This window comes from Heterodontus francisci, unplaced genomic scaffold, assembly GCF_036365525.1.
Source record: "Heterodontus francisci isolate sHetFra1 unplaced genomic scaffold, sHetFra1.hap1 HAP1_SCAFFOLD_97, whole genome shotgun sequence".
NCBI classification, from domain to species: Eukaryota; Metazoa; Chordata; class Chondrichthyes; order Heterodontiformes; family Heterodontidae; genus Heterodontus; species Heterodontus francisci.
This window is the reverse complement of record NW_027140606.1, coordinates 1121748-1131783: the sequence shown is the minus strand read 5'-3', so window position 1 is coordinate 1131783 and position 10036 is coordinate 1121748.

Sequence of the window (10036 nt, the reverse complement as noted above, 5' to 3'; positions counted from 1 at the left end):
GTCTTTGTTACTTGGTGTAATTGTCTTTCTTTGTTACTTGGTGTAAGTATATGTCTTTGTTACTTGGTGTCAGTGTATGTCTTTGTTACTTGGTGTCAGTGCATGTCTTTGTTACTTGCTTTCAGTGTATGTCTGTGTTTCTGGGTATCAGTGAATGTCTTTGCGATTGGTATGAGTGTATGTCAAAATACTTGGTGTAAGTGTATGTCTTTGTTACTTGGTGTAATTTTCTGGCTTTGTTACTTCGTGTAAGTGTATGTCTTTGTTACTTGGTGTCAGTGTATGTCTTTGTATCTTGGTGTCAGTGCATGTCTTTGTTACTTGGTGTCAGTGTATCTCTGTGTTACTGGGTATCAGTGAATGTCTTTGTGATTGGTATCAGTGTCTGTCTTTGTTACTGGGTGTCAGTGTGTGTCTGTGTTACTGGGTATCAGTGTACGTCTTTGTGATTGCTATCAGTGTATGTCTTTGTGACTGGGTGTCAGTGTTTGTCTGTGTTACTGGGTATCAGTGTATGTCTTTGTGACTTGGTATCAGTGTATGTCTTTGTTACTGGGTGTCAGTGTGTGTCTGTGTTACTGGGTATCATTGTATGTCTTTGTGACATGGTATCAGTGTTTGTCTTTGTTACTGGGTGTCATTGTTTGTCTGTGTTCCTGGGTATCACTGTATGTCTTTGTGACTTGGTGTCAGTGTATGTCTTTGTTACTGGGTGTCAGTGTGTGTCTTTGTGACTTTGTGTCATTGTATGTCTGTGTTACTTGGTGTAAGTGTGTGTCTGTGTTACTGGGTATCAGTGTATGTCTTTGTTACTTGGTGTCAGTGTATGTCTGTGTTACTTGGTGTAAGTGCGTGTCTGTGTTACTGGGTATCAGTGTATGTCTTTGTGACTTGGTGTCAGTGTATGTCTTTGTTACTGGGTGTCAGTGTGTGTCTTTGTGGCTTGGTGTCAGTGTATGCCAAAATACTTGGTGTAAGTGTATGTCTTTGTTACTTGGTGTCCGTGTGTGTCAGTGTTACTGGGTATCAGTGTATGTCTTTGTGACTTGGTGTCAGTGTATGTCTGTGTTACTTGGTGTAAGTGTGTGTCTGTGTTACTGGGTGTCAGTGTGTGTCTGTGTCACTTGGTGTAAGTAAGTATCTTTGTTCCTTGGTGTCCGTGTGTGTCTGTGTTACTGGGTGTCAGTGTATGTCTTTGTTACTGGGTGTCAGTGTATTTCTTTGTTTCTTGGTGTGAGTGTGTGTCTGTGTTACTTGGTGTCAGTGTATGTCTGTGTTACTTGGTGTAAGTGTGTGTCTGTGTTACTGGGTATCAGTGTATGTCTTTGTTACTTGGTGTCAGTGTATGTCTGTGTTACTTGGCGTAAGTGTCTGTCTGTTTTACTGGGTGTCACTGTGTGTCTGTGTTACTTGGTGTAAGTGTGTGTCTTTGTTACTTGGTGTCCGTGTGTGTCTTTGTTACTGGCTGTCAGTGCATGCCTTTGTTACTTGGTGTCAGTGTATATCTGTGTTACTTGGTGTCAGTGTATGTCTGTGTTACTTGGTGTAAGTGTATGTCTTTGTTACTTGGTGTAAGTGTGTGTCTGTGTTACTTGGTGTAAGTGTGTGTCTGTGTTCCTGGGTATCAGTGTATGTCATTGTTACTGGGTATCAGTGTATGTCTTTGTGACTTGGTATCAGTGTATGTCTTTGTTACTGGGTGTCAGTGTGTGTCTGTGTTCCTGGGTATCAGAGTATGTCTTTGTGACTTGGTGTCATTGTATGTCTGTGTTACTTGGTGTAAGTCTGTGTCTTTGTTACTTGGTGTCCGTGTGTGTCTGTGTTACTGGGTGTCAGTGTATGTCTTTGTCACAGGGTGTCAGTGTATATCTTTGTTACTTGGTGTTAATGTGCGTCTGTGTTACTGGGGACCAGAGTCTGTCGTTGTTACTTGGTATAAGTGTGTGTCTGTGTGACTGGGTATCAGTGTATGTCTTTGTTACTTGGTGTCAGTGTATGTCTGCGTTACTTGGTGTAAGTGTGTGTCTGTGTTACTGGGTATCAGTGTATGTCTTTGTGACTTGGTGTCAGTGTATGTCTTTGTTACTGGGTATCAGTGAATGTCTTTGTGATTGGTATCAGTGTATGTCAAAATACTTGGTGTAAGTGTATGTCTTTGTTACTTGGTGTAATTGTCTGTCTTTGTTACTTGGTGTAAGTGTATGTCTTTGTTAAATGGTGTTAGTGTATGTCTTTGTTACTTGTTGTCAGTGTATGTCTGTGTTACTTGGTGTAAATGTTTGTCTTTGTTACTTGGTGTCAGTGTGTGTCTTTGTTACTTGGTGTCAGTGTATGTCTGTGTTACTGGGTATCAGTGAATGTATTTGTGATTGGTATCACTGTATGTCTTTGATACTGGTGTCAGTGCGTGTCTGTGTTACTGGGTATCAGTGTATGTCTTTGTGACTTGGTATCAGTGTATGTCTTTGTTACTAGGTGTCAGTGTGTGTCTGTGTTCCTGGGTATCAGTGTATGTCTTTGTGACAGTGTATGTCTTTGTTACTGGGTGTCAGTTTGTGTCTTTGTGACTTGGTGTCAGTGTATGTCTGTGTTACTTGGTGTAAGTGTGTGTCTGTATATCAGTGTATGTCTTTGTGACATGGTGTCAGTGTATGTCTTTGTTACTGGGTGTCATTGTGTGTCTGTGTTACTGGGGTTCAGTGTGTGTTTCCAACTGGGTGTCAGTGTGTGTCTGTGACACTGGGTGTCAGTATTTAGTTTTGTTTAGAGAGACAGCACTTTCACAGGCCCTTCGGCCCACCGAGTCTGTGCCGACAATCAACCACCCATTTGTACTAATCCAACACTAATCCCGTATTCCTATCACATCCCCACCTGTCCCTGTATATTACCCCACCACCTACCTTTACAAGGGGCAATTTCTGATGGCCAATTATCCAATCAACCTGCAATTCTTTGGCATGAGGGAGGAAACCGTAGCACCCGGAGGAAACTCACGCAGAAACAGGGAGAACTTGCAAACTCTGCACAGGCAGTACCCAGAATCGAACCCGGGTCCCTGGAGCTGTGAGGCTGCGGTGCTAACCACTGCGCCAATGTGCCCACCCCCCAGTGTGTGCCTGTGTTACTGGGTATCAGTGTATGTCTTTGTTACTTGGTGTAATTGTCTGTCTTTGTTACTTTGTGTAAGTGTATGTCTTTGTTACTTGGTGTCAGTGTATGTCTGTGTTCCTTGGTGTAAGTGTGTGTCTTTGTTACTTGGTGTAAGTGTATGTCTTTGTTACTTGGTGTCAGTGTATGACTTTGTTACTTGGTGTCAGTGTGTGTCTGTGTTACTGGGTATCAGTGTATGTCTTTGTGTCTTTTGGTATCAGTGTATGTCTTTGTTACTGGGTGTCAGTGTGTGTCTGTGTTACTGGGTATCAGTGTATGTCTTTGTGACTTGGTGTCAGTGTATGTCTTTGTTACAAGGTGTCAGTGTGTGTCTGTGTTCCTGGGTATCAGTGTATGTCTTTGTGACTTGGTGTCAGTGTATGTCTTTGTTACTGGGTGTCAGTGTGTATCTTTGTGACTTGGTGTCAGTGTATGTCTTTGTTACTTGGTGTAAGTGTGTGTCTGTGATACTGGGTATCAGTGTATGTCTTTGTTACTTGGTGTCAGTGTATGTCTGTGTTACCTGGTGTAAGTGTGTGTCTGTGTATCAGTGTATGTCTTTGTGACTTGGTGTCAGTGTATGTATTTGTTACTGGGTGTCAGTGTGTGTCATTGTGACTTGGTGTCAGTGTATGTCTGTGTTACGGGGGGTCAGTGTGTGTCTGTGTTACTGGGGGTCAGTGTGTGTTTCTAACTGGGAGTCAGTGTGTGTCTGTGTTACTGGGTTTCAATGTATGTCTTTGTTACTTGGTGCAAGTGTATGTCTTTGTTACTTGGGTTCAGTGTATGTGTTTGTGACTTGGTGTCAGTGTGTGTCTGTGATACTGGGTATCAGGGTATGTCTTTGTTACTTGGTGTCAGTGTATGTCTGTGTTACTTGGTCTAAGTTTGTGTCTGTGTATCAGTGTATGTCTTTGTGACTTGGTGACAGTGTATGTCTTTGTTACTGGGTGTCAGTGTGTGTCTTTGTGACTTGGTGTCAGTGCATGTCTGTGTTACCGGGTGTCAGTGTGTGTCTGTGTTACTGGGTGTTAGTGTGTGTTTCTAACTGGGTGTCAGTGTGTGTCTGTGTTACTGGGTATCAGTGTATGTCTTTGTTACTGGGTGTCAGTGTGTGTTTTTGTGACTTGGTGTCAGTGTATGTCTTTGTTACTTGTTGTAAGTGTGTGTCTGTGTTACTGGGTATCAGTGTATGTCTTTGTTACTTGGTGTCAGTGTATGTCTTTGTTACTGGGTGTCAGTGTGTGTCTTTGTGACTTGGTGTCAGTGTATGTCTTTGTTACTGGGTGTCAGTGCGTGTCTGTGTTACTTGGTGTCAGTGTATGTCTTTGTTACTGTGTATCAGTGGTTCTCTGTGTTACTGGGTGTCAGTGTGTGTTTGTTTGTGTTACTGGGTGTCAGTGTGTGTCTGTGACACTAGGTGTCAGTATTTAGTTTAGTTTAGAGATACAGCACTTCAACAGGCCCTTCGGCCCACCAAGTCTGTGCCGACCATCAACCATCCATTTATACTAATCCTACACTAATCCCGTATTCCTATCACATCTCCATCTGCCCCTATATATTTCCCTACCACCTACCTATACAATAGTCAATTTATGATGGCCAATTAATCTATCAAACTGCAAGTCTTTGGCATGTGGGAGGAAACCGGAGCCCCCGGAGGAAACTCACGCATGCACAGGGAGAACTTGCAAACTCCGCACAGGCAGTACCCAGAATCGAACACGGGTCCCTGGAGCTGTGAGGCTGCGGTGCTAACCACTGCGCCCCCCCCCCCCCCCCAGTGTGTGCCTGTGTTACTGGGTATCAGTGTTTGTCTTTGTTACTTGGTGTCAGTGTGTTTGTTTGTCTTACTGGCTGTCAGTGTGTGTCTGTGTTACTTGGTGTAAGTGTGTGTCTTTGTTACTTGGTGTCCGTGTGTGTCTGTGTTACTGGGTGTCAGTGCATGTCTTTGTTACTGGGTATCAGTGTATGTCTTTGTTACTGGGTGTCAGTGTGTGTCTTTGTGACTTGGTGTCAGTGTATGTCTTTGTTACTTGGTGTAAGTGTGTGTCTGTCTTCCTGGGAGTCAGAGTATGTCTTTGTTACTTGGTGTCAGTGTATGTCTTTGTTACTGGGTGTCAGTGTGTGTCTTTGTGACTTTGTGTCAGTGTATGTCTTTGTTCCTTGGTGTAAGTGTGTGTCTGTGTTACTTGGTATCAGTGTATGTCTTTGTTACTTGGTGTCAGTGTATGTCAAAATACTTGGTGTAAGTGTATGTCTTTGTTACTTGGTGTAATTGTCTGTCTTTGTTACTTTGTGTAAGTGTATGTCTTTGTTACTTGGTGTTAGTGTATGTCTTTGTTACTTGGTGTCAGTGTATGACGTTGTTACTTGGTGTCAGTGTGTGTCTGTGTTACTGGGTATCAGTGTCTGTCTTTGTGTCTTGGTATCAGTGTATGTCTTTGTTACTGGGTGTCAGTGTGTGTCTGTGTTACTGGGTGTCAGTCTGAGTCTGTGTTACTGGGTATCAGTGTATGTCTTTGTGACTTGGTATCAGTGTATGTCTTTGTTACTGGGTGTCAGTGTGTGTCTGTGTTCCTGGGTATCAGTGCATGACTTTGTGACTTGGTGTCAGTGTATGTCTTTGTTACTGGGTGTCAGTGTGTATCTTTGTGACTTGGTATCAGTGTATGGCTTTGTTACTTGGTGTAAGTGTGTGTCTGTGATACTGGGTATCATTGTATGTCTTTGTTACTTGGTGTCAGTGTATGTCTGTGTTACCTTGTCTACGTGTGTGTCTGTGTATCAGTGTATGTCTTTGTGACTTGGTTTCAGTGTATGTCTTTGTTACTGGGTGTCAGTGTGTGTCTTTGTGACAGTGTATGTCTGTGTAACGGGGGGTCAGTGTGTGTCTGTGTTACTGGGCATCAGTCTATGTCTTTGTTACTTGGTGTCAGCGCATGTGTTTGTTACTTGGTGTAATTGTCTGTCATTGTTACTTGGTGTAAGTGTATGTCTTTGTTACTTGGTGTCAGTGTACGTCTTTGTGACTTGTTGTCAGTGTATGTCTTTGTTGCTGGGTGTCAGTGCGTGTCTGTGTTACTTGGTGTCAGTGTATGTCTTTGTTCCTGTGTATCAGTGGTTCTCTGTGTTACTGGGTGTCAGTGTGTGTTTGTTTGTGTTACTGGGTGTCAGTGTGTGTCTTTGTGACTTGGTGTCAGTGCATGTCTTTGTCATTTGGTGTAAGTGTGTGTCTGTGTTACTGGGTATCAGTGTATGTCTTTGTTACTTGGTGTCAGTGTGTGTCAAAATACTTGGTGTAAGTGTATGTCTCTGTTACTTGGTGTAATTATGTGTCTTTGTTACTTGGTGTAAGTGTATGTCTGTGTTACTGGGTATCAGCTTATGTCTTTGTGACTTGGTATCAGTGTTTGTCTTTGTTCCTGGGTGTCAGTGTGTGTCTGTGTTACTGGGTATCAGTGTATGTCTTTGTGACTTGGTATCAGTGTATGCCTTTGTTACTGGGTGTCAGTGTGTGTCTGTGTTACTGGGTATCAGTGAATGTCTTTGTGACTTGGTATCAGTGTATGTCTTTGTTACTGGGTGTCAGTGTGTGTCTGTGTTCCTGGGTATCTGTGTGTGTCTTTGTGACTTGGTGTAAGTGTGTGTCTATGTTACTTGGTGTAATTGTATGTCTTTGTTACTTGTTGTCAGTGTGTTTCTGTGTTACTGGGTATCAGCTTATGTCTGTGTTACTGGGTATCAGTGCATGTCTGTGTTAATGTGTTTCAGAGCGTGTTACTGGGTGTTACTGTGTATCAGTGACACTAGGTGTCAGTATTTAGTTTAGTTTAGAGATACAGCACTTCAACAGGCCCTTCGGCCCAAAGAGTCTGTGCCGACCATCAACCACCCATTTATACTAATCCTACACTAATCCTGTATTCCTATCACATCCCCACCTGCCCCTATATATTTCCCTACCACCTACCTATACTATAGTCAATTTATGATGGCCAATTAACCTATCAAACTGCAAGTCTTTGGCATGTGGGAGGAAACCGGAGCCCCCGGAGGAAACTCACGCATGCACAGGGAGAACTTGCAAACTCCGCACAGGCAGTACCCAGAATCGAACACGGGTCCCTGGAGCTGTGAGGCTGCGGTGCTAACCACTGCGCCAATGTACCCCACCCAGTGTGTGCCTGTGTTACTGGGTATCAGAGTATGTCTTTGTTACTTGGTGTAAGTGTGTGTCTGTGTTACTGGGTATCAGTGTGTCTTTGTTACTTGGTGTCAGTGTATGTCAAAATACTTGGTGTAATTGTCTGTCTTTGTAACTTGGTGTAAGTGTATGTCTTTGTTACTTGGTGTCAGTATATGTATGTGTTCCTTGGTGTAGTGTGTGTCTTTGTTACTTGGTGTAAGTGCATGTCTTTGTTACTTGGTGTCAGTGTATGTCTTTGTTACTTGGTGTCAGTGTGTGTCTGTGTTACTGGGTATCAGTGTCTGTCTTTGTGACTTGGTATCAGTGTATGTCTTTGTTACTGTGTGTCAGTGTGTGTCTGTGTTACTGGGTATCAGTGTATGTCTTTGTTACTTGGTGTCAGTGTATGTCTGTGTTACCTTCTGTACGTATGTGTCTGTGTATCAGTGTATGTCTTTGTGACTTGGTTTCAGTGTATGTCTTTGTTACTGGGTGTCAGTGTGTGTCTTTGTGACTTGGTGTCAGTGTATGTCTGTGTTACGGGGGGTCAGTGTGTGTCTGTGTTACTAGGGGTCAGTGTGTGTTTCTAACTGGGAGTCAGTGTGTGTCTGTGTTACTGGGTATCAATGTATGTCTTTGTTACTTGGTGTAAGTGTATGTCTTTGTTACTTGGTGTATGTGTATGTCAAAATATTTGGTGTAAGTGTATGTCTGTGATACTCGGTGTAAGTGCATGTCTTTGTTACTTGGTGTAAGTGTGCGTCTGTGTTACTGGGTATCAGTGTCTGTCTTTGTTCCTTGGTGTAAGTGTGTGTCTGTGTTACTGGGCATCAGTGTATGTCTTTGTTACTTGGTGTCAGTGTATGTGTTTGTTACTTGGTGTAATTGTCTGTCTTTGTTACTTGTTGTCAGTGTATGTCTTTGTGACTTGTTGTCAGTGTATGTCTTTGTTACTGGGTGTCAGTGCGTGTCTGTGTTACTTGGTGTCAGTGTATGTCTTTGTTACTGTGTATCAGTGTTTCTCTGTGTTAGTGGGTGTCAGTGTGTGTTTGTTTGTGTTACTGGGTGTCAGTGTGTGTCTGTGACACTAGGTGTCAGTATTTAGTTTAGTTTAGAGATACAGCACTTCAACAGGCCCTTCGGCCCACCGAGTCTGTGCCGACCATCAACCACCCCTTTATACTAATCCTACACTAATCCCGTATTCCTATCACATCCCCACCTGCCCCTATATATTTCCCTACCACCTACCTATACTATAGTCAATTTATGATGGCCAATTAACCTTTCAAACTGCAAGTCTTTGGCATGTGGGAGGAAACCGGAGCCCCCGGAGGAAACTCACGCATGCACAGGGAGAACTTGCAAACTCCGCACAGGCAGTACCCAGAATCGAACACGGGTCCCTGGAGCTGTGAGGCTGCGGTGCTAACCACTGCGCCAATGTACCCCACCCAGTGTGTGCCTGTGTTACTGTGTATCAGTGTATGTCTTTGTTACTTGGTGTAAGTGTGTGTCTGTGTTACTGGATATCAGTGTGTCTTTGTTACTTGGTGTCAGTGTATGTCAAAATACTTGGTGTAATTGTCTGTCTTTGTAACTTCGTGTAAGTGTATGTCTTTGTTCCTTGGTGTCAGTATATGCATGTGTTCCTTGGTGTAGTGTGCGTCTTTGTTACTTGGTGTAAGTGCATGTCTTTGTTACTTGGTGTCAGTGTATGTCTTTGTTACTTGGTGTCAGTATATGTATGTGTTCCTTGGTGTAGTGTGTGTCTTTGTTACTTGGTGTAAGTGCATGTCTTTGTTACTTGGTGTCAGTGTATGTCTTTGTTACTTGGTGTCAGTGTGTGTCTGTGTTACTGGGTATCAGTGTATGTCTTTGTGACTTGGTATCAGTGTATGTCTTTGTTACTGTGTGTCATTGTGTGTCTGTGTTACTGGGTATCAGTGTATGTCTTTGTGACTTGGTATCAGTGTATGTCTTTGTTTCTGGGTGTCAGTGTGTGTCTGTGTTCCTGGATATCAGTGTATGTCTTTGTGACTTGGTGTCAGTGTATGTCTTTGTTACTTCGTGTAAGTGTGTGTCTGTGATACTGGGTATCAGTGTATGTCTTTGTTACTTGGTGTCAGTGTATGTCTGTGTTACTTGGTGTAAGTGTGTGTCTGTGTATCAGTGTATGTCTTTGTGACTTGGTGTCAGTGTATGTCTTTGTTACTGGGTGTCAGTGTGTGTCTTTGTGACTTGGTGTCAGGGTATGTCTGTGTTACTGGGGGTCAGTGTGTGTCTGTGTTACTGGGGGTCAGTGTGTGTTTCTAACTGGGTGTCAGTGTGTGTCTGTGTTACCTGGGGTAAGTGTAAGTCAAAATACTTGGTGTATGTGTATGTCTTTGTTACTTGGTGTCAGTGTATGTCTTTGTTACCTGGGGTAAGTGTTAGTCAAAATACTTGGTGTATGTGTATGTCTTTGTTACTTGGTGTAAGTGTGTGTCTGTGTTACTGGGTATCAGTGTATGTCTTTGTTACTTGGTGTAAGTGTAAGTCAAAATAATTGCTGTAAGAGTATGTCTGTGTTACTTGGTGTAAGTGCATGTCTTTGTTACTTGGTGTAAGTATGTGTCTGTGTTTCAGAGAATGTCTTTGTGACTTGGTGTCAGTGTATGTCTTTGTTACTGGGTGTCAGTGTGTGTCTTT